This window comes from Lepus europaeus, chromosome 8 (assembly GCF_033115175.1).
Source record: "Lepus europaeus isolate LE1 chromosome 8, mLepTim1.pri, whole genome shotgun sequence".
Taxonomy (NCBI): domain Eukaryota; kingdom Metazoa; phylum Chordata; class Mammalia; order Lagomorpha; family Leporidae; genus Lepus; species Lepus europaeus.
Genome location: NC_084834.1, coordinates 784,806 through 810,410, shown reverse-complemented (window position 1 = coordinate 810,410; position 25,605 = coordinate 784,806). Strand labels below are relative to the sequence as shown.

At 42.7% G+C, this 25,605-nt stretch overlaps 1 protein-coding gene and 1 pseudogene across 1 annotated transcript in view; both read right to left on the bottom strand.

Annotated features, from left to right (window-relative positions):
- RXFP1 (relaxin family peptide receptor 1) overlaps window positions 1–14,940 on the bottom strand; it is a 97,719-nt gene extending 82,779 nt beyond the window's left edge. The window contains exon 1 of the mRNA XM_062198985.1: window positions 14,872–14,940. The gene's annotated coding sequence lies outside the window, so the exon portion shown is untranslated. The remainder of the gene's footprint in view (window positions 1–14,871) is intronic.
- LOC133765800 (heat shock cognate 71 kDa protein-like) lies at window positions 9,895–13,728 on the bottom strand (annotated as a pseudogene).
- Window positions 14,941–25,605: the final 10,665 nt, after the last annotated feature.

Below are 25,605 nucleotides of genomic sequence, written 5' to 3'. Positions count from 1 at the left end.
GACTGCAGCAGCCTGTGCCACTGGTGATACTGCCCGAGGGAGTACCTATAGACCATATTGAATTTGCTTGTGGCCTGGAGCCCTAGCCAGGGGCAGGATGCCCACCTAATCCAGTGAAAGAAAAGCACACTTCTATCTCCCTATCCCTCCCCAGGGCACCCAGCAACCAGCGGGGAGAAGGTGCCGTTTTGATACCAGTAAGGGAGTGACAGCTATCCTGCCTGCATGTGACCAGGGGATTTTACCAGAGGGGAAAAATCCACGTCCCCACTGACTTTGAGTATGGCTGGGATGGTTGACAGGGGGCTGGGCACCCACATAGGACTGTGGGGGTGCTCCCAGCCTCTCAACATATCACAGGTTTGGGTGCTCAAAGTGCCAATGCAAAGCACCCACAGGCAGCTGGCCCTGGGGACATCTCTGTTCTCTGTGGATGAGGCAGGTTTGTGGGGCTGAGTGGATCTTTTGCATCCCGTGACTGAGGGAGCCTTGTGCACTGTGACTGTGGGAATTCTGTGACTGCACAATAGGGCGTGGGTCTCTGGGCAATCACTGTGTTTGGGAATAGAGGTTCAGAACTCCTGATAGCTTGGGGCGGGTCACTGCAGAGGGTTCCTTGCTCACACTGAGGACAACACAGATCCTTTGTGCAGTTCATGTGCCAGCATGGATGGAGGTTGTATATACTGAGAGCTAACCCTGGCCATTTATCTCCAAAGAAGAGAGGATGTGAGGCTGTGATTATGCCAACAGGCTAACAACAGAGATCTACCATACCCAGTGAAGGTGTCAGCCTGGATTCTCCTCCCACCATTCACCACTGACCAGAGCTCCCTGGCCACATGCAGCACACACCTCTTGGTATTCACTGAAGGAGCAGACATAACAGAGAGCCACAGAGACATAGTTCAAAGATAAAAAACCCATCAGTGGATAAAACCAAGTGTTTCCAAATGCCTAAAAATAAAAGCAGATATACAAGAAACAAGAACAAGAAAGACAATACAACTCCCCCAAAGGAACACAACAACACTTCAGTATTAGAATGTGAAGATGAAGAGATTGATGAAATGCCTGAAAAGGAATTCAAAACAATGATAATAGGATTACTCAGAAGCAATGAGAAGCAAATTCATGAGTTAAAGAAATCATTTCTCATGAGAGAGATTTTGAAGAGAAATCGAACAGAAATATCAGAGATGAAGAATTCAACATGTCAAATAAATACAGTGGAAAGCCTCACAACAGACTTGGTGAGGCAGAACAAAGAATATTCAAGCTAGAAGACAAATCTTTGGAAATATCTCGGTCAGACCAAAAAAAGAGAAGAAATTAGAAAAATTAAAACCATGTTAAAGATTTATAGGATACTATCAAACAACCCAACATAGAGTTCCTAGGAGTTAGGTGTAGAAGAGAAAAATGGATTAGAAGGAGTATTCAGTGAAATAATAAAAGAAAGCTTTCCTAATTTGGAGAAAAAAGGACATTCCTAGCAAGCAGATAGAATTCCTAATAGACATGATCAGAAAAGATCTTCACCATGACACATTCTAGTCAAACTCTCAACAGTAAAACATCAAGAAAAGATTCTAAGTTGTACATCAGAGAAACACCAGATTACATTCAGAGGGTCTCCAATTAGTATCACAGCTGATTTTTCATCACAAACCATTCAGTATAAGAGAGAACGGGGAGACACAGTCAAAGTCTTAAAAGAAAAAAAAAAAACCATTTCAATCAGGAATAATGTACTATGCAAAGCTTTCATTTATGAATGAAGGTGAAATAAAGACTTTATATGATACAAAGAAATTGAAAGAACTTGTCACCACTCATCCAAACCTTACAAATGATACTTAAGGATGTGCTACACACAGAAACACAGAAACATGGTCATCACTATGAAAGAAGGTGAAGGCAGAAAAATCTCCTAGTAGAAGTACAAAGAAAATCCAAAACGAATAGTAGGAATATTTATGGAACATTGGCAGGGTCAAGTTGTTACTTGGCAATATTAATTTTGAATGTAAATGGCCTACATTATCCAATTAAAAGATAGACTGGTTGAATTGATTAAATAATGAGGCCCATTTACTTGCTGCTTACAAAGAATACATCTCACCAACAAAGATACATGCAGACTGAAAGTGAAAGGATGGAAAAAGATATTCCATGCTAAGAGAAATGAAAAAAGGGCTGGTATAGCTCTCTTAATATCAGAGAAAATAGAGTTTAACACAAAAACTGATAGAAGAGACAAAGAAGAGCATTATGTAATGATTAAAGGATTAATTAGATAAGAAGATATGACTATAATAAACATATGCACCCAATTAAAGGGCACATGACTATTTAAAAGAAATGTTAATGGATCTAAAGGGAGACACAGACTAATACAATAGTAATGGGGACTTCAATACCCCACTTTCAGCAATGGACAGATCAACCACACAGAAAATCAGCAAGGACAGATCAACCATAGAGAAAATCAGCAAAGAAACAGAGTTAATTGACACTACAGACCAAATGGACCTCATGAATATCTATAGAACTTTTCATCCCACAGTTGTAGAACACACACTCTTCTCAGCAGTACATGGAACTTTGTCTAGGATTGACCACATACTAGGCCATAAAGCAAGTCTCAGCAAATTCAAGAAAAATCAAAATCATTCCATACATCTTCTCTGACCACAATGGAATGAAGCTGGAAATCAACAACTCAGGAATCTCTAGATCATATGTAAACACATGGAGACTGAACAACATGCTTCTGAATGAACAGTGAGTCATAGAAGAAATATAAAGAGAAATAAAAAGAACTTCTAAAAATGAATGAAGATGACAATACACCATATCAAAACTTATGGTATACAACAAAGGCAGTGTTAAGAGGGACATCTGTAGAAATTAGTTCCTACACCAAGACACTGAAAATGCATCAAATAAATGAGCTATCAATGCATCTTAAGGACATAGAAAAACAACAACAAACCAAACTCAAAAGTAGTAGGAGAAATGAAATCATAGTTAAAGAAACAAGAAAAATTGAACCCTAAAAAATAAAAAATATTAGTGAGATGAAGAGCTTCTTTTTTGAAAAAAACAACAAATTTGATACACTATTGGCCCAACTCAAAAAAAGACCCAAATCAATAAAATTACATATGAAAAAGGTGATGTAATAATGGTTACCATAGAAATAAAAAGAATCACCAGGAATTACCACAAAGAGCTATATGCCAGTAAATTGGTAAACCCAGAAAAAATGGATAGATTCCTGGACACATACAATCTACCAAAATTGAGCCATGAAAACATAGAAAACCTTAACAGACCAATAACAAAGATATTGATTGATTCAGTAATAAAGAACATTGAAACAAACAAAAACCTTTGACTGGATGGCTTCACTTCTGAATTCTACTAGACTCTTCAAGAAGAATTATCTCAAATTCTTAAGCTATTCAAAACAACCAAAAGGAAGGGAGGGGCCAGAGCTGTGGTAAAGCCACTGCCTGCAGTGCTGGCATCCCATATGGGCACTGGTTCGAGTCCTGGCTGTTCCACTTTTGATCCAGCTCTCTGCTATGGCCTGGGAAAGCAGCGGAAGATGGCCAAAGTCCTTGGGCCCCTGCACCTACATGGGAGACCCAGAAGAAGCTCCTGGCTCCTGTATCCTGGCTTTGGATTGGCTTAGTTCCTGTCGTTGTGGCCATTTGGGAGTGAACTAGCAGATGGGAGACCTTTCTCTCTTTCTCTGCCTCTACCTCTGAAACAGTGTCTTTCAAATAAATAAATAAATCTTAAAAAAATAAAGGGAATCCTCCAAGACTCCTTCTATGAGGCCAGCGTATCCTTAATTCCAAAATCAGAAAAAATGCAACAAAGAATATTGTACACCAATATCCCTGATGAAGATAGATGCAAAAATCCCCAACAAAGTATTAGCTAATCAAATCTAACAACACAGCAGAAAGATCATTCACCTGGACTGCAGGGGATTTATCCCTGGTATACAAGGATGGTTTAACATATGCAAATAAATAGATGTGATACACCACATAAACAATTTGAACAATAAAAACCATGTGAGGCTATCCCAATAGATGCAGAGCAACTATTTGATAAAATACGACACCCTTTCCTGATAAAAACTTAAAGCAAATTGGTTACAGAAGGAATATTCCTGAACACAATCAAGGCCATACATTACAAACCCATGGCCAGCATCATACTGAATAGGGACAAGTTGGAAGCATTTCCATTATGGTTTGGAACCAGACAAGGATGCTCACTTTCATCACTGCTTTTCAATATAATACTGGGGGTTTTAGCCAGAGCCGTTAGGCAAGAAAAATAAATCAAAGGGATACAAATTGGAAAGGAGGAAGTCAAATTATTCATGTTTGCAGATGACATGATTTTATAAACAGGGGAATGCAAATATTCACTAAGAGACTATTGGAACTCATAAGAGTTTGGTAAAGTGGCAGGATACAAAATTAACACACAAAAATCAATGGTTTTTGTATACAGAGACAATGGCTGAGCAACGACTTAGAACACAAGTCCAATTTACAATAGCTACAAAAAATTTAAATACCTGGGAATAAATTTAACTAAGGGGGTCAAAGATCTCTATGATTAAAATTGTAAAACATTAAGAAACTGAAGACATATGAAATTGAAAATCTTCCATGTTCATGAATTTGAAGAATTTATATCATCAAAAGTCCATACTGTTCAAAGGTATTTACATATACAGTGTGATCCCAGTCAAGATACCAATGATATTCTACCCAGATGTAGAAAAAAGGATGCTAAAATTCCTATGGGAACAGAGATCCCAAATAGCTAAAGAGATTTTGAGCAACAAAAACAAATCTGGAGGCATCACAATACCAGACTTCAAGACATAGTACAGGGCAGTTATAATCAAAACAGCTTGGTATTGGCACCAAAGTAGACATGTAGACCAATGGAACAGAACAGAACCTCCAGAAATCAATCCATGCATCTACAACCTACTGATATTTGGCAAAGGAGCTAAAACTGTCCTGGAGAAAGGACAGTTTCTTCAATAAATGGTACTGGGAAAATTGGATCTCTGCATGCAGCAGTATGAAACTAGACTCCTACCTTCCACGTTATTCAGAAAATCAACTCAAAATGGCTCTAAATTTATGACCTGACTCTTCTAGTCAAATCACTAGAAAAGAACATTGTGGAAACTCTGCAAGACATTGGCATAATCAAAGACTTCTTTAAAAGACCCCAGAAACACAGGCAATCAAAGCCAAAATTGACCAATGTGGTTATGTCAGGTTGAGAAGCTTCTGCACTGCGAAGGAAACACTCAGAAAAGTGAAGAGGCAATCAATCAAATATATGCATATGGTTATATAACAGAGACAAAGAAGCTAAACCCATATATAAGAAAATACTCTTCTGTGTTCAGGGCTGAGTCTTTGGATGAGAAAATTCCACCTGGGCTTATGCTGCAATAATAATAATAATAATAATAATAATAATAATAATAATAAGAAGAAGAAGAAGAAGAAGAAGAAGAAGGAAGAAGGAAGAAGAAGAAGACTGCTTCCTGACCTTTTTGTCTTGTCTCTGTTCATGAATCCCACTACATTAGTACCTTTGCTAGCAACTTTTTGAAGAAATCAAGGGTGTAATATTATCCTTGCATATTTTATTTTTATAAAAGATCTATTTATTTCAAGTGCAGAGTGACTGAGAAAGAAGGATAGGGAGAGGAAGAGGAGAAGAAAAAGGAGAGAGAGACTCTTTCAATCACTGGTTTACTTCCCATTGGCCACAACAGCCAAGCTTGGGCCAGGCAGAAGCCAGGAGCCAGGAACGCCATCCATCCTGGTGTCCCACCTGGGTGGCAGGGGTCAAACACTTGGGACATCATGTGCCACCTTTTCAGGTGCATTAGCAGGGAGCTGAATCAGACAGGGAGCAGCTGGCACTGCAGCATTGCAAGCGTGGCCTAAGGTGCTGTACCACAACCCTCTCCCACCAACTCCACTCCTACGTCTTCTTAAGAAAACTGAGGTCACTAAGAAACTGCCCGTTGTGTTCTATCTAGCAGGAAGCATTCTGAAAGGAAAGTCTTTATGGAGGTAACCAGGGATGGTTTAAGCTTTGTGAGATAAATGTAGATAAGCATACCTGAAGTTAAAACTTGGTCTGTATTTTTAGAAAAGTCAAGGGTTCAGCTTCTTAAATATTTTCAATGTTATTTTGAGGCTAGTAATTAGAAAACCAGTAAATTTTGAGCATACAGTGCACAATGGTGTATTACTACATATATTTAGGATGTGTATCACTTTTCCTCCTGTGTTTTTAACTTTCAAAGGGACAAACCACCAACTTCAATGGAGTATTCTACAATGAGAACAGCTAATGTCTACATCAAACCGCCCGGCATTGCCAACATTCTATGAAAGAAGCTGTATTTAGGAAATGATGGAATATTTAGTATTTTAGAATTTTAAATTCAGGACCAATTAAAAATTAAAGAATCCTTGAATACTCTTCAAACATTCTCAGAATCCTATTTAAAAATACATATCATTTCCATTGTACCCATAAATCAGTTCTCCTTATCTAATCCTCACAGATTAGTTAAGTGCTCAGCCAGTGATAGGAAAATTCTCTGGGGTTTTAACAAAGTTTTTAGACTTTTGAGTTCCTTGTGCTCTCTACCCTTTTTCTATTCTAAAGAGCTAGAATTTTCCACTTTCATTGCCAGAAACCAGTGACCCATAGTTCACAGATAACAAAGGAATCAAATTCTTGGCATTTGATTTTCAAATGCTATGTTTGATCCTTGACAATAGATTTGGAAAATAAAAAAGTGAAGCTTTGCTAATCCCAGGCTGGATAAGAGTCCTGGCCCAAAGAGACAGAGTACAAGGGTCTTCCCTGCACTGCCTCTGGAGGAAACCAGACATCTCCTACTTGGGTATCTTGGCTCTGGGAGCAGGCATGGCCTGGAGCCCTTTGTTACGTGAGGTCCACAGGTGTGGCAGGACTCACAGAATTGTCTCACAGGCTGGCTGGCCATGGGAGCAACAGACTAGAAATGGTCCGAAGAGCTGAGGCCAAGGGACCTACATAGAATTTATGGACATTTACTAGGCTGTCAACCTGGCTTAGGAATGGGCAAATGTTTGCAGGGTGCACCTGATGGACAAGGAGGTAAGCAGGAAAGGTGCTGGGTGGTAAAGGGCCTGACACAGGCAGGGGAGGACAGAGGTGACTTACAGCTGAGAAGGTTCCCTGCTTATGCACATCTCAGCAGATGCTATGATCATGGGATGACTCCAAGCCCCCAGCCTCATTGCCGCCAGTCCCCAGAGAATCCCTAGCATTGCAGACTGCTGGCCTTGGTTGCAATTCCGAAAGGATAAAACAAACCTTTAGCTAACTTAGTTTAGGTTTCTACCACTTGGAAGAATGGAAGATTTTAATAGAAATAACTTTTGGCCATAGAAAAACAAAGATTGTCATTTCATACTTGAGAATGTGAACTGGGTGTCTGAGCTACCATGTGTATTGCAATGCTTGCATTCCTCCATCTTTTTTTATTTTTTTGTTTGTTGACAGGCAGAGTGGACAGTGAGAGAGAGAGAGAGAGAGAGAGAAAGAGAGAGAAAGGTCTTCCTTTGCCGTTGGTTCACCCTCTAATGGCGGCCGATAGCAGGAGCCAGGTGCCTATCCTGGTCTCCCATGGGGTGCAGGGCCCAAGCACTTGGGCCATCCTCCACTGCCTTCCCAAGCCACAGCAGAGAGCTGGCCTGGAAGAGGGGCAACCGGGACAGGATCGGTGCCCCGACCGGGACTAGAACCCGGTGTGCCGGTGCTGCAAGGCGGAGGATTAGCCTAGTGAGCCGCGGCACCGGCCGCATTCCTCCATCTTTAAAGGGAGCAAAACCAGTACCATTCTCCTGGGTTGTCATGAGGAGTAAATGAGGTAAATATACACAGCACTCAGAAGAGTGTCCTACATGTAGGAGGTGCTGTAGCCACTAGCTACATTAGCCATTCTTATCTTGTTCTTGTTCTTGTTCATTATCGCACTTGTCATTTTCTGGAAGCTCATTGACACTCTCATAGACTATCTTCTAAAAAGAAAATTATGAACACCTTAGTTTCTGTCCTCCCTTCACCAAGATGCTTAAAACACGCATTAAAAATGACCTCCAAAAAACTGACATTTTATCAACAAGAGGTTACTTGAAGGCAGTATCACATAATGAGGAATAGCATGAGTCCTTCATTGCAAAAATGAACAAGACGAGCCACACGCTTGGGTTTGAAGCTATGCTGAGTTATGTGGCTTCCCTGCACTTCTGGTTTCCTTATGTGTAGCATGGACACGATGTATCAGATTCAATTTACAGTAAGGATGTTCTTAAAGTCCTAATGTGTGCTTCCGGCACATAGTAGGACTCCAAAAGGAAAAGATGTTATTGATTTTGTTGTTATAATTATTCAAGACAGGGTCAAATATTCTTAAAAAGGTTTAAAAATGTCATCAATCACTGTGCACAGAGAAATAGCTTTTCAACCCTGAGAGATCTGGGGATTGACGGAGCCTTCCCACAAAGTATGGTATTAACAGACTATATGCTTTGGAGGTAGGGGAGGCAGAGCACGGAAGACAGCATTGGGAAGAACTGGAATAGAAAGCTTTCTGTGCAATGATGTCCAGACTTGCAAGCAGCTTCTCAAAGAATGTTCACAAGCGTAGTGCAGTTCTCGCTATGGTGGCAATGCTGACTTTCTTCTTATTGTTATAGTTTTGGGCGTGGGTTTGTGAGGAAGAGGGCAGGGAAGTGCTTGCAAAGTTGAACACATGGAAGACTTGGTGTAGTACATTAAAGATTTGTTCTATGGTGATGTTTTGAAAATTCCTTTCTAGCTGCAGAGGGACTCCCCCTCCCAGGACTAAGGGCCCAGGCCTTGCTATAGAAACTCACCTCTTCCATCTGAGCTTTACAACCCAGCAAACGCTATTCCCTTATCTTAATCCTCCCAGGTACTGGGTCACTAAGGGGCCACTCCTATAAAAATCCACTGGAATGATTCCACCTGCTCCACCCTCAGCTGTTAACTTGCCCTGCCTTGATTTCCTGCCAAAACTGCAGTACTCTGGCTTTACACTTTCCCTTCGCTGTTGTCTTGTGTTCCTTGATCATCATGGATCTTGCCCCTGCGGCTCCTGTGGCCCTGCATGTGTCCTGCCTCCTGCCTCTGGGACCTGCAAGTTTCATCAACGTGTTTTTTTGAGCCTCTCCTGTGTGTTTCCTCCCATGGTTGCACCTGATTGGCTAGCACATAAAGATGTTCACGGAAGACCTGTATCTTGAAAACTGCACATGGATTTCAAAATTGTTTTTGCACCAAAATAAAGTTATCTTTTATTTCAGTTTTTCCACAAACTTGTTGAAGTGTCTTTGTACAAAACACCTGGTGAAAAGCATATCGTTCAAGTTTAGGATAATCCAGAACTGTGTGTGAATAGCAAAGAGAACTCATCTCTGGGGGCTTTATCCCACATACAGCTTTGCATAAGAATGGCTCATTGGCAAGGGTGTCAAGAGTTCACAAAAAGCCAGCTCTCAGGACAGCTGTAATCTGGACCAGGACGCTGTGTTCGCCTTAATGTCATTGTAAGCCTATTAAAGGGTGACCCTTCTCTATTTACTCCCCCAGTTGTATTAATACTTTTGATGCCAATTTTAAATAAGGTTGATTTAAGACATTTCATTTTCCACTTAGATACAGTGCTTATAAAGTGCAATGCTATTTCCTTTTCCCATGCACATGTTCCATCTTCAAGCCCCGAGGATGCTCAGTAATTTATTACAGCAGTGAACTGCCACAGAATTTGCCACGAATTTGGGTCCTCCCGTCAGTTACTGTGTGGACCAATGCTGTGTCTACATTGGCATTGGCGTAATCAACCTCTTTGATGGTGGGCCTTGAGGAATCACCACCAGGTGGAGGAGCTCCCTCCCAGGGAAGCCCCCAGGCACCCCCCTGCCATGTCTCCTGTACTCTGGTATAGCTTGGTGATGAGGGGTTGCCGACTTTCTCCATCTACTTCCTTTTCTGCAATCTGGTTCTTAGCCAGCCAGTTGATGGTTTCATTCCATGTGTCAGGAATCTTCTGTTTATCCTCATCATTGATCTTGCTTGAAGTTTCTCATCTTCAACAGTCACTTTCATGTTGAATGCATATCATTCAACTGATTTCTTGGAGGACACCTTGTCCCTCTGCTTCTCATCTCCAGCTCTATACTTCTCAGCTTCCTGGACCATACGCTCAATGTCTCCCTTGCTCAAAGGGCCCTTGCCGTTAGTAATGGTAGTCTTGTTCTCTTTTCCTGTATTCTTACCCACAGCAGACAGGTTAACAATGCCTTTGGCATCAGTATGAAAAGTGATCTGCACCTGAGGAACACCACGGGGTACAGAAGGTATGCCTGCACATTCAAACTTGCAGAGCAGATGGTTATCCTTGGTCATAGCATGATCACCTTCATAATCCCGAATGAGCACCCTAGGCCGGTAGCCAGGGCAGGTGGTGAAGATCTGTGTCCACTTGGTATGGATGGTAGTACTGCAGTTGATGAGCAGTTTCAATACCAAGGGCAAGAGGAGTGATGGCCAACAGTAACAGATATTGAAACAATTCTCAGGTTTGTCTCCAGATAGGATGGCTGCCTGTACAGCTGCACAATAGGCAATGGCCATCAGGGTTGATGCTCTTCTTCAGTCCTTTTCCATTGAGGAAGCTACTCAATCCTGGGAATTCTAGTAGAACCACTCACCAGGACAGTATCATGGATCTGTGGCTTATCTAACTCAGCATTTTGAAGGGCTTTCTCTACGGGGTCAGGGTGCCATGGAAAAGGTCAGCATTCACCAAGCTTAAAAAGTGCCACTGACTCCAGTGACTTGTAGTAATTTCTTAGGGCTTGGGGAGTAACAAATCACCACAAATTTGGCGGTTTAAAGTAACAGACATTTTTTCTTCACAGTTCTGGAGGCCTGAAGTTTGAAATTCAGGTGTTGGCAGTGCCAGGCTCTCTCTGAGGCTGTAAGGGATGACCAGTCCTCACCTCTGCTCCCAGTGGCTCCTATGTCCCTCTGCTTGTGACATGTAACTCCAGTCTCTGCCTCTGTCTTCCCATCATGCCCTTCCTTCCAGCAACTCTGGACGGCAGTTTTTGTTTTTTTTTTTTTTGTTTTTTTTTTTTTTTGGTTTCTCATAAGCAAACTAAATGAGAACTCTCAGTTTTTGTGACAGAGTTCCCTTGGTATTTACCCAGATAGTTTCTCACAAGTATCTCAGAGCTCTAGCTCAAGAGCTGAAAGGGCTCTTTTTCCCTTGGTTTGTCATCGCCACATCAAAAACTGCTCTGATGACTTAAAAAATTTTTTTGACTTGTATTTCGATTGTGTTTGTGATAAGTCTGAGTGGAGATGCAAATGAGTTAGTGACACATGGCAAAACATATGGAAATTATTTGGGAATTATACCAAAGTACATAACCTGAGGAAAAAAATCCATAAATTTCTACATTAAAGTTTACTAGTAAGGATCAAAATTATAATAATAATGGTATCATCAGTTTTGGCATATGTATGTCTGAATATATATGTATAATATATATGATATATAATATACCTAGAATTCCAAATTGCCTATATTTCAGTGAGAAAGGGATTCCCATGAATTGTACTGAAAAAATTTTTTAAAAAATTTCATTTAAGTTACACAAATTTCATCTATTTCATATATACAGATTTAGGAACGTAGTGATATTTCTCACCCTACCCCCACCTCCCGCCCATGCTCCAATCTTTCTTCTCCGTCCTTCTCCCATTCTCACTCTTAATTTTTTAAAAAGATCTACTTTTTAAAAAAAATTATTTTTTTGACAGGCAGAGTGGACAGTGAGAGAGAGAGACAGAGAGAAAGGTAGAAAGATCTACTTTTACACTGACAAAAATTTATATCTATCACCTTTGTTTTGCATTGTGTCCATGAAGAATGCTGAGCGGCTTGCTACCTTAGTGCTGTGCGTGACAAGATGATTGTACATACTGAGTTACAGAGAAATCATCTATGTGTTGTCTGAGACCTTAATACTCAAAATACTAAAAAATCTGGACCTTAATACTCAAGTAAGAGCCTTTGTTTAAAGTGCCGACCATGCTACAAGAGTAGCAGTTCTTTCTCATTTAATTCATAGCTATAGCGGTCCAATGTATGGGGAGGCAGTTTAATTTACTTAGTTTAATTCACTTAGTGTTTCATTGTTTTTTTTTTTCTTTTGACTTCCAATTTTATTTCAACTGTTCCCATTTGACTTATTTTTCCATTTTAATAGTCATATTGGTGTCAATGTTTAAATAGCTTAAGGGACTATGGGAGAAGTTTTTGGTGGACTTGTTTTTTAGGATGTACCTTAAAAAGTCTGATTAAAGGGCTGGCGCTGTGGCATAGCGGGTAAAGTCGCCACCTGCAGTGCTGGCAGCCCATATGTATTTAAATACAGGTGTCTTCAAAGTGAATAGCCTTTGAAGTGTAAATTTTCCAAATATTATAAAATAAAGAAAAAATCCAGTAGGCAAAGGAAATTAAGCCAATGGGAAGCAAACAGAAATGACTAAATTTCAAACATTTTGTCACTTGTGCTCTGAAGAGTGGGACAGCAGGCATCCATCCTTCCTGGACAGCCCCAGCCCACCCATGCAGGCGAGCAGTGCTGAGCCAGTTGGCTGTCGCTGAGGTTTTGAACAGGGTTAAAATTTCTCCTATTTCCTGATAACTTGCTTTATACCTTATGGGATGGGGGTTTCCTGGAGTTCCCACATTTTGGGGGGCTCACCTATTCAGGCCATAACATGTTGACTCTGTTAAGCATCTTAGATATCTGATTTCATTGAATTCTCTCTTTAAGACTTATTTATTTGAAAGGCACAGTGACAGAGAGGGACACACACACACACACACACAGTGGGGGACGAATCAATCTTGCATCTACTCTAGATGGCCACATCAACCAGGGCTGGACCAGGCTGAAGCCAGGAGCCACAAGCTTCATCTAGGTGTCCCACGTGGGTGCAGGGACCGAAATACTTGAGCCACGATCTGCTGCCTCCCGTGTGCATTAGCAGGAGGCTGGATGAGAAGCAGAGCCAACTAGAATCCTGCTATGCCACACACAGGCCTCCACCCTGAGTCCTCTTAACAACCCACAGCCACAGCCACTCATTGTGTTCCCATTTTATAGGAGATAAAACAGCCGCTTTTGCTTCCCTTAATAACCAGAACGGAAGGCCAGTCTGATTCAGAAGCCTGCTCTCTGCTCTCTGAAGCCAGATGCCTTACTGCTTCCCCTCCATTTGCTGATCCGTGAATCCCAGGCACCTTCATGACGACAGGAAATAGACCAGCAAGGCCTCTGGTTAGGGTTACATGATCCCTTCAAACACAGCCTATGGTTAGAGTTCAACTTTCTTCAACCCAGACCCTATGTTGGCGGTGAATTTGCTGCCCCTGCTGCATTCCTGGTCATGTTTCTGCAACCATTGCTGCTGGGAGGAAGCCCAGCGGCGCGAAGGACAGGCCGGCTCAGACAGCGAGAGCCGGGGAGCTGTGTCACCTTGCCATGATCGGTACATGGTGGGTTTCCAGGTGGCAATGACTGGCTAAAGTGATTATTGGAACCCATCTGAGGGAGACTATTTCATTTTCATTTGCAATCACCACGGACATTGTGAAGAAATAATCTAAGTTTTGCTTGTGTTCAAGATAAAGGCTACGTCATGTGGCTTAGCTGAATTTTTTCAGGTCAAAGGATTTTCAAGCCTGGTCTTCATCTTACTTTAACAGAAATTTAATTCCTTCAAGAAGTGAAAGCAGCAAAGGCGCTGTAGTGTACATAATTTATGTACTTCTGTGGATATTAACATGAGGATATCTGCTTTTGTCCTCTACAAGTAGTATTTAAGTTCCCTACGAGGGAAAAATCTTACTATTTTACATTATTAACCAAGGCTTATTTTTTCCAGGGAACCAGATCCAGGATATTCAAGCTCATTTAGAAATTTCTATTTTTAAGGCTTCAGAAATTTGAACAACACCCTCTCTGAAAGCTAATTTTCCAAATATTCTAATTGATCAGAAGCCTCACTTGTTGGCTTTCTAATGTGTGCTTGTTGGCTAAGTATCAGGTGAGCTGGACTTAGTTTCTTCTAGGTGGTCCCACTTTTCCTCCCTCATGTGGTAACAGAAGGTAAGCCAGAACAATAGCCTCTAGAACACAATGGCTGGCGCCCTTCCAGCCCTTACTCTCTATCTCCCCATATTCTCATGGTGTAGGCACAATTATCACACTTCACTTTTTTTTCTAACAAAGTGAAGAAACTGAGCCACAGACAAGTTAGAAAACGTTTTCAAGTTCACATAACTGGTTATTGATTAACCCAGGTTCAAAGCTGGGCTGTCTGGTTCCTGAGCCCACATTCTCAATTTGTACCCCATCCGGCCTCCGAGACCATAACGTGACAGGTTTTTTTTGGGGTTAAAATACTTTCTCTGTGCACAATTAGGACTTCCCTGAAATAATGGCTGGCTACTATCTCGTAGAAAAGAACACGTTTTAAGCTTATAACTGTAAGGTTTCCTTACGGGGTGCACATTTTCTGTTTCGATTTTAGCTTTATTTCCCCCTATTTCTCTCTCTGTTGAGAGAGGTCCCAGCAACATCACCTGCAGCCCTTCCGGGCCTTTCCTCTCGCTGTGACCGCAGGGGCTTCACTCACCGCAGTTGTCCTCGTCGGCCCGATTCCCACAGTCATCCACCCCGTTGCAGTGCAGGAACTGAGGCAGGCACTTGGTGATGTTCCCACAGGAGAAGTAGCCGAGGGAGCACAGGATGTTCTGTTTACTCCCATGAGCAACTGGGATGGGGAGAGGAGAGGACACAGCGCTTGAAGAAGGTTCATGCAAAGGCAGTCCACTGGAGATTCCATCAACATTTGGCTTTCTCGTGTGTTTTGTACAACCCTCCATAAGGTGGCCTCACCCCCCCTAACTACACTGACACCAACGCACTTCACCTCCGTAGCATGTTCACAAGCCAGCTATGCTGAAGCCAGGAGCTTCTTCCGGGTCTCCCACGTGAGGGCAGGGGTCTGAACACTTGGCCCATCTCCCAGGGCTTTTCCTAGGCTGTTAGCAGGGCGCTGGATTAGAAGTGGAGCAGCTGGACTTGAACCTGCACCCACGTGGGTGGGGTACCAGTATCCCAGGAGGCGGCTTTACCTGCTAGGCCACGATGCTAGCTCCCCTTTTATTTATTTATTTAGATGAAATGTTTGTCCATGTGTTACAGTTTGGCTTACTTCCCCTCTGTTACAATAACTTACCAGTCAACCATTTTAAAAATCGCGAATTTACTGTATTCTTACCGTGGGCTCAAAGTCAAGGCGGGTCTCTTCTTACAGGAAGAAGACAGGGAGTAGCAGGAAAGCGTGCGTTGTATGTCCATTCAGTACTGGGCAGTGCCCAAGTGTGAGGCCCTGTGCGAGATTCAGTGCACACAAGCCCGAATGAAACAGTGCTCTCACCGGGTGGAGTGCACTGGCTAGCTGGGAAGGCACGCTGCACAAGCCAACCAACAGACTAAATTCTGGGAGGTTCACCAACGAAGCAGATGAGTGCTATAACGGAAAGTAACTGTTTCGGGGTTTATATGGGAGCACTCGGTGGGAGTCTCAGCAGCATGGTGCCACTGAGGCTGAGGTCCAAGGCACAGCAGGACTGGCCCATGGGGGAGGGGGAGGGGAGGGGGACAGACTGGTGACTGAGGGGCTTTGGGCGTGGGTGGGGAACTCAGGGCAGGAGCTGTGCTGAGACTCAGATGAGGCTCAAGGGGTACAGAGGTATCTTCCTGCAAAGATCAAGTTTGGACTCTATTAGAAACGTGAGGGAAACCAAGGAAGGATTGCAGCCCAGGGGACCTGGGAAACGCACATGCTTTTGTAACACTGTTCTGGGGTGGGGAGCCACTCGGAGGAGACCAGGGAGGGTGAGGTGGAAGGCTTTGCTGTAATCAGGGCAGGAGACAGCTGGGCTTAGTCCAGGTTCGTGTGAGTGTAGGTGAGAAAAGTGGAGAGGGGGAGAGAGTGAGCACGCTCGAGACAGTGAGAGATCCCATCTATAAGCTCATTCTCCACGGGCCTGTAATAGCTAGGAGGGAAAATACAATCTGGGTTTCCCACGTGGTGGCAGGGACCCAGTCACTTGAGCAGTCACCTGCTCCTTCCAGGGTCTGCCTTAGCAGGGAGCTAGAATTAGAAGCAGAGCTGTGACTTCTGCCATGGGACAGAACATCTTAACTGCCGGGCCAACATGCCCACGCTAAGAGTGGACACATCTGACATGTTATTTACAGGTGGAAAACACAGAAGTGACACAGAGAGCTGGCACAGCCCTCTGGGGGTGTGGGAGGACACACGATGGAACTGGACTCATTCTGCACTTTCATCCTTTACAGAGAGCTTCACCACATGAACTTTCTTTTTGTTTTTTGACAGGCAGAGTGGACAGTGAGAGAGAGAGAGAGAGAGAGAGAGAGAGAGAAAGGTCTTCCTTTTGCCGTTGGTTCACTCTCCAATGGCTGCCGCGGCCAGCGCGCTGCAGCTGGCGCACCACGCTGATCTGAAAGCAGGAGCCAGGTGCTTCTCCTGGTTTCCCATGGGGTGCAGGGCCCAAGCACTTGGGCCATCCTCCCGGGCCATAGCAGAGAGCTGGCCTAGGAAGAGGGGCAACCAGGACAGAATCCGGCGCCCCGACCGGGACTAGAACCTGGGGTGCTGGCGCCGTAGGCAGAGGATTAGCCTGTTGAGCCATGGCGCCGGCTTGACCACATGAACTTTCTAACTCCGGTCAGCATCAGGCCCACATGCAGCCTTCTCCAGACCCCCATCCTCAGTCCAGAGGCCCCATTCTGGTTTCTCATTCCCTCCCTCGTTCCTGGAATTCTACTTCATCGTTCTCACAGACGTGCAAGTTCCAGGCTTGTTGGACCTCCTGCCTCAGACCGCAGCCCACAGCTAGTGAGACTCCACCCCTACTAGATAAATATCCTTTTGTTTATTTCTTGAGAGAAAACTTGTCACTATTGGCAACCATGTTTCTAGGACAGAGTGTGGAGTTTCAAAACCAATTTAAAAATTAAAGTCTTGGAAGAAAATAAAGTCTTGGAAAGTCATCTGACTTGATAGATTTATACCTCTACACATAAACATTTGATTAAAACGAGGACTGTGAAGACTCTGGAACTTCACAGAGCAGTGCACCGGTCCCCCAGTCTACACCAACAAGCAATCACATTTCTCCACATTTCTTCTGAATGTTTTGAGTGCTTTAATTTTATCTCCCACACAAGAAAGAAAAGGCATTGTAAACCGAGTCCATGTCATTACTTGTTTTTATCTCCGGTTAGGGAGGCTAAAATTTACTTGTTGATAGAAAGATCGGAGACACAAAGATCAGGAGTGCGAGAGCCAGCCTCACCTGTCCACTCAGGACGGACTCCTACTCAGGAAGTGCAGCGGAAGTCAGATTTTATAAATGATCTTGCAAGATCGGGTGCCCAGTAGAACACCACACCCAGAATGCTTTACAGCAACATATCGATTTTCTAGCACGCAGGTCCCTCCCTCAGTTCCTCATTGGCTGAGTAACTAACAGCATTTGCTTCAGCTGTTTTGGCACTAACCTTGTTTGCCTGAAAACTTTCAGGTGCGTGTAACCTAGCTGTTAGGCTAGCTGGCTACTTGTCTGCAAGCTGTTATGCTAGCTACTTGTCTACTCACAGCTGAACACCTTACTTTGAAAATGAACCAAATGTTTACTTCTAACAAGAAGCAAAAATAGTCCCCTGAACACAGAGATGAAAAGTTTGCTGTGATAAATTTCGGGGAAGTGTCTTTGTTTTGCAATTATACAGCCATCCTATTCTGATTTGAAGAGTCATAATGCCATTTCTAAAAGCAGAGTTTTCAGCAATTTCTTTTTAGACTTAGTTTTTTTAAGTTTTTTTTTTTTTTAAATTATTACTTTGTTTATTTGAAAGGCAAAGTTACAGAGTGAGAGAGGGAGAGCCTGATATTCCATCCGCTGGTTTACTCTCCAAATGACCGCAATGCCAGAGGCTAGGCCAGGCTAGAGCCAGGAGCCAGGAGCTTCCTCCAGGTTTCCCACATGGGTGCCAGGGGCCTGAGCACTTGGGTCATCCTCTGCTGCCTTTCCCAGGCCATTAGCAGGGAGCTAGATTGCAAATGGAGCACCTGGGTCATGAACCGGCACCCACATGGGATGCCAGTGTTGCAGGCAGCGGCTTAACCTGCTACACTATAATGTCTGCCCAGTTTTTCAGTTTTTAATAGATTCAGTGTAGTTCATAAATACAATTCCAAGAAAATAGTAATATTCTCTTCCTCCTTCCCAAAGTAGACTACTTTTTACCATCATTTTAGGCGCACAGCAAAATACAGCGGAAGGCACAGAGCTTTCCCTTTGACGCCCTGCCCATGTCTACAACCTCCCTTCCCATCAACATCCCCCCACAGTGGAACATTTGTTACAACTGATGGATCTGCACAGATGCATCACCATTGCCCAGAGTCTAGAGTTTACATTAGGGTCCATTCTTGGTGCTGCACCCTCTCTGGGTTTGGACAAGTGTGTAATGACATGTATCCATCATTCCATTATCACACAGCGGTGGTACCTGCTCCAGAGAAACTTTGTGTTTTGTTTCTCTCTCCACTAACCCTAGTAACTACTGATGATTTTACCGTTTTCCACAGTTTTGATTTTTCCAGAATTCCCTACAGTTGGAACCACACAGTGTGTACCTTTCTCAGGTTAACCTCCCTCAGTAATATTCATTCACCTGCTGAAGGACATCTTGGTTGCTCCCAAGTTCTGACAATTACGAATACAGCTGCTCCAGCTACCTCTGTGCAGGTTTTCATGTGGAGAACGTTAATCCTGCCATTTAAAAACCTCAGGTGTATATAATTTCAAAAGATGATTGTAGACTCCAAGAACAATTATGTGCTTGTTATCCTTAACAAACTTGTAAGTCTTTGGAATTGTCAAGAATACTCATGAAGTTTCAACAGTCATTAAATCTTCTTATGTGAGAAGTATTTATAGTCCATGATCAAAGCATGAAAAGGATAAAAGTGACTACTTCCTTTGTAAGATATATTGGACCTTGCAACAATAGGGCAATTAACATTCTCATAGAAAAATAGTCCTTCTATGCCAGACTTCGCACAGAACTGTATCAGGGCACATAATGTGAAATTCACCTATGCAACACTGAGCTGTGCTGTAAATAGTATTCTCGTGAAATGACTTTCAAATTAGCCCCTTTTTTCAACCAAGTCAGAACAACAAAGTCAAAACAAAGGATTAGTATCATGTGATTAGAATGGCCATCACTGGTGGACCATCACCCACTTCAGTGATCTCAAGTCTACACTAGAATGAACTGACAGGACCGAGATGCTGGGGCTCAGGGAACAGTCCCCTCAGGGAAGTTCTCGGAAGCAGTTTCTCTTTGACTTTTTCTTCTGTCTTTCACACTTACTCTCCCCAGGCAAGCTGCAGAAACTAGGATTCCTTTTCCTCAAGGAAATCTAGAATCGCCCCACTCCCTGCCTTTTTTCCAAAAGCCAGCCGTAAAGCCTAAACATATTACGCTATCTTCTCTCCATCCTTCTGTGTAAGAGCTGGCCGTACAGAAACCCTCTGTCCTACCTTGTTTGATTGTAGACAACAAAACCCTCATTCAGATGGGTTCCCCCATGCCCGGGAGTAGGAACTGTGCACTGAGGGTGAGAGTGATCTAAAGCGATGGTCTCGCTGGGGTGCCCCCTCAGTCAGACCACACCCCAGTCCAATCATGCTTCCACATGAAGAACTCGGGAATAACAATAGTTTATCCAGTGTCTTTGGATCTCTAATCTGAAGGTTCCTGTGTCACATAAAGCTATGATCAAATAAATTTGTTTGGCTTTTCTCTTGTGAGCTTGTCTTGTGTTATGGGAGTGTCAGCTGTGGCCCTTTATGATGGGCAGGAAAGAGATCACCCTTTTCCACCCTGAAAAGAATAACTTTTCCTATGCTTATTAACTTTTAAAGAACACCTTAAAAACCAAGAGTTTTAGGAAAATATTGGACAGATTGTTAATCTGCAGCCGTAGGCTAACAATTGAAGATATTTTAAATAGACATCCCTGACTACGTTTCCTTGTGGCTGTTTGCAAAAATCCTTCAATATCAGGCTTTTATGTCTTGTCTTTTACATTTATACTCAGTCTAGGCAGACATAGCCCTTCAAAGGTTGTATCATGAAATTAGCCCTACATTTTCTATTATTATTCAAAAGACACACTTTAAGCAATATTAAGAAAACCACATTTTAAATTTGAGATGATCTCAGACCTACAGAGATACTATGAGTATCATATAAAGATTTCACCTCCTAAACTAATTGAGAGTAAGTTGCTGACCCGGTGCTCTATCACCCCTAAGTATTTTGTGGTACAACTTTCAAAAAGCTAGGGCGTTCTCCCACAACCACATTAGAACTGTTAAAGGCAGGACACAAACACTGATTCATTACTACAATTTAAACCTCAGAACATATCCATGTTTATATGATGTCCCAAACTGACCTTGTACATACAAGAATCTGATTTGTAATCACTCCTTGCAGCTAGTCACCACATTTCTCTCGTTTCCTTTCTCTGAAACCATTTCTCAGTCTTATCTTTCATGACCTTGACACTTGAAAATTGCAAGTCACGTTGTGGAATGTCCCTTAACTGGGGTCGTCTGGTATTTCACTGTAATTAGATTCAGGTTCTGCGTCTTTGTAAGAAATTTCCACAAGCAAAGCTTATTTCAACCTGCCAGGTAGAGCATGATTTTGAGTGATCCCATTACTGATGATGATCATTTTAGTCACTTGGTTAAGGTGATGTCCCACCAAGTTTTCAACTGTAGTTATCAAACTAAGGAAAAGTCCCCCTGAGCATCAAAATTTCAATTAATTTATTTATTGCAATCAGATGGACTCATGGCTGCTTATTTTATTCAATGGGTTACAGTTGGTTGGCTATGATTATTTGGGTATTCATTTTGTCTCAGATTGAGTCAGTGAGAACCACTTCAACTTAGCTTTGGTGTCCCTTGGTACTTACCCACTACTCTATGAGTACTTGCTTGTTTGCTGACGCTATGATATGTATCAGGACCACCCTGTATTTTCTCTGTTATCCCTGGAACCAGCCATTTCTCTAGGGATCTCTGGTTCCTCTAAGAGCAGAATGGTCTTTGGAAGCTAGCATATGGACTCCCAAGTATGTTCTTTGATATGGGGGAATCACTACTGTCAGGCCTCCTAGTGGACAGACTAGGGAATGCAAGTAGAGCGATAGATTCACCCCTTTACATCTAGATTTATTACTGTCCGTATCCCTGGACACTGAGAATCATGAATCATCTTCAATTCCTATCCCACACCACAAGGTCCAGCTTAGTTCCCCCGTTTATAAAGGTAATTCTCTTCTCTGACAGTGGGAAGCCCGTTTCCCCTTGTCTTCAATGGGCTATCATCATGGCCAGGCCTCTTCCCAGCACGCATGCTCTCTTCACCCTCCTCGATTCTGCCTCCTGCAACGGGCAACTTCGCCCCACGAGTGCCGTCCTTACACTGTTTGGGATCAGGAACCAGCTCCCTTGTGGGTTTTCTCCTCATCCCCCTGAAACTCAGAAATTCCCACCTGGGCCGCTGCGGCTCCTCTCCCACCTCTAGTGCGGAGAGATGCTTTCTTCTGATCCACCAAATGGCTTTAGGACTCAAGTGTTCAGAAAGAGATGTGGAAAGACAAGGACCTGTCAGTGATAGGAACATTTGGGTAAGTCAAAAGCAAAATCTAAGGAAGAGCGAAGAAATGTTTCCTTTTTATTGGGAAGCTATATTCTTAAGAACAGCATTAGCCATAGTGTAATAGAACTAAGAGGGACACGATGCCATTTTTTCTGTTTCTTAGTTCTATTACAAGTCACAGCTCATAGAAGATCCAGCAAGCAAGCTCTGGTCATGGGGCCCAGCGATCCAGCTGCCCCTGAGTGCTGTCTAGTTTGGTACTGGGCCAATGATATGACAGGAAAAGAGACTTGGAAACCAGCAACAGAGAAGGATCACCATGCCTGGTTCTCTCTACCTCACATCATTGAGCAAACTTGTAGCTCTGTAAATTGTAGAAAACCTATGATAAGGGAGATGATTATTGTCCATAGAAATGCAGACGATGTTTGACAGCGAGAAGTGACAATGGTGAGAGACAGTGCTTACTGCTCCACGTATAGTAGTCACTTTTGCATGTAATAAGCACATTTATTTCAGAACTCTCATTGACCTCTATGGAGGTATGTATGTCTCTCAAATTCTTCAAATTGTTTGTAATGTTGTGCTGGTTCCACTGTTAGCAAGTCTGTGATATACTCTGATTTTGTAGTGTGATGAGAGACACGATTTTCTCCCTGCTCCTTGTTGTCCTCCTCCTTAAATTACCCTTTAACAGGTGTGATGACCGGCTCAGAGCTGAAGACTCTTTGAAGTGAAAGACAGTTGAGAACCAACAGACACAGGAAGAAGTCTTCTCAGAGCTTCCCTTATCTGATTAAGAGCTGAAACTTCTGGGAAATGAGGCTGCCGTAAATTTCCTCATCTGGACGAGTCTACTCCGAGAAGAGAGATGAAGAGTAAAGGTACCATAAATCCCTTTCCAGAGGGAAAGATTCATGATCCCAAAGGGTGGATACCACCCACACCTGCATAAACAGACATCTTTACACACTTCCTTATCTCCTGTTTGTGCTCCTAAAAACTTTCCTAAAAAAACCCACCTGTTCTTCCCATAGAAGCTGTTCCCCTCTACCCTTTTTTCTACAAAGTTAGATATATCAACCTTTGACTTTAACTATTTAGGGATCTGGTGTACTTTGTTTGTACACAATTAACTTTTCCTCCTGTTGGCTTTTATCTAAGGCACAGTCTGATCCGCCTTCCTGTCACAGCCGAGGTAGGACAACAAGCTATTCCTGCCTGACCCAGGTCTGAGGTGAACCCAGGGATGTGGGTTTGCAGAATAACAGGCACTGCAGGGTGTGCCTTTGGAGATCCTTTCTGTCAAAGCTTTAGGTAGAACTATCCCAGTTGTGAGCACTCTGAGAAACTGTCCTGGTTTAAAAATCTTTTTTTTTTTTTTTTTTTGGGGGGGGGTGCTGTGGCGCAGCGGGTGAAAGCCCTGGCCTGAAGTGCAGACATCCCATATGGGCGCCGGTTCGAGACCCAGCTGCTCCTCTTCCAGTCCAGCTCTCTGCTATGGCCTGGGAAAGCAGTGGAGGATGGCCCAGGTCCTGCACCTGCGCGTGTGTGGGAGACCTGGAGGAGGCTCCTGGCTCCTGGCTTTGGATTGGCGCAGCTCCAGCCATTGCCACCAATTGAGGAGTGAACCATTGGATGGAAGACCTCTCTCTCTCTCTCTGCCTCTCCTCTCTCTGTGTAACTCTTACTTTAAAATAAACAAATAAATCTTTAAAAATTTTTTTTTGGCTAAAAAGTAACCTTAGCTTGTTTGAGATGAACTCTGTACTTATCTGCTATGGTAAAATTCCCCCCTTAATGAATAATGCATATTTTCAACTATGATAAATTTGAGAATTAAATATAATAAAAGTAATAAAATGTGTAGTATGGCACTGATTTTCATGTATGAATAATGTGTGCTTATTGGGAGTTTAGAGTATTTTTTAAAGGTTTATTTATTTGAAAGACAGAGTTACAGCGAGGCAGAGGCAGACAGAGAGGTCTTCCATCTGCTGGTTCACTCCCCAAATGGCCACAACGGCCTGCTGGAGCTGGGCCGATCCAAAGCAAGGAGCTGGGAGCTTTTTCTGGGTTTCCCATGTGGGCTCAGGGGCCCAAGGACTTGAACCACCTTCCATGGCTTCCCAGATGCATTAGCAGGGAGCTGGATCGGAAGCCAAACATCCAGGACTTGAACTGGCACTCACATGGGATGCCGGCACTGCAGGCAGTGACTTTACCCTCTACACCACAGTGCCAGTCCCTAGAGTATTTTTAATGTTTTAAAAAATCGATCAATTAAAGAATAACAGCTTCATCTACTAATTAAACTTAAAATAGGCAACTTAATCTATTAATTAAAATAGGCAACTTAATCTATTAATTAAAATAGGCAATCCAGTTTCAATTTCTGATGTTTGGTTGTGAGAGAATTTGACTATTTAAGAGAACTTGACATTATAATTAAAATATATCGGCTTGAATTTTTTAGTTCCTAAGCAAGCATTTAAAATATTTAAAATTAATCATTACATGTAATAATCTTTTTAAAATAGCTCAGTGTATTTAAGTAATTATAAAAAGGATTGATTGTTAAAATGTGTTCGATTGGTTCAACTTGAGTTAAATGCTTATAAAGTTCACAGTGAAAGGTGATTGGTCTTATTTTACAAGATTTAGAAGCAGAAAAAGAAGTTTTTTTAAGTTAAAAACTTCAGTAAAACTAGGTTTTGAATGTGTTACTGTAATAAGCTTGAATTGTATATTAATCCCAGAATGGTAGGACTACTGGTTTGTGGGCTCAACACAACTTCCCCAGATCCCTCTCTCTTGCTGCCTTGTAGAGTTGGGAAAGCAGTATGTTAGTACGTTTTCTTTTCCAGCTCCCTTATTGGTAGCTAAGTGGCACAGTTCTGGCTAACAAGACTTTTGTAGCAACCCACTGAGGAAGTCCTAGTTGTGTTAGCTTTATGGATATGGTATAGATGGAACTGTGGCCTTGCCTTTCAGCTTCTTCCTGACTTGGACATGATGTGATGCATGGAACTGCAGCAACAAGGTTGCAAACGTGAGGTAACAAGGGTTTCAGGAGGACCAAGAAAACTATCAGATAACAGAAATGCCAGCCCTGACATCATCAGGTTAACTTAAGCTTCTTGTTAGATGGGAAAAACAAACCCTTCTTTGTGTAGGCTGTGTTCAACCAAGTTCTCTTGTGGCAAGAAAATACACTTCCAACTGATACATGAAGAAATGTAAGAATGTCTTTTCCACACGCAGAGTCTCTTGACAGACATGAAAAAAAATGCCACGCTGGCAATTTATTTGGAAGGATGATAGGCTTAAGTGAAAGACTGCTGGGCCTACAAGGACATGCTAACAGGAGGCAATTCTGGCTGAGCCTCAGGTAGGAACTGCCTCACATTCCTTCAGGCTGAGTGGGATTAGCGTTCCCTGTTGGCCTGATTCATCGAGTGGGAATAAAAACATCCTTGCACTATCAAATCTTCCTCGGGCACCAAGTCTATTGGAAGCATCAAAGGAAGTGCTGGGAGGTAGAAAGATGGCTGAGACTGATGTAGAGAGTGGAGGGTAG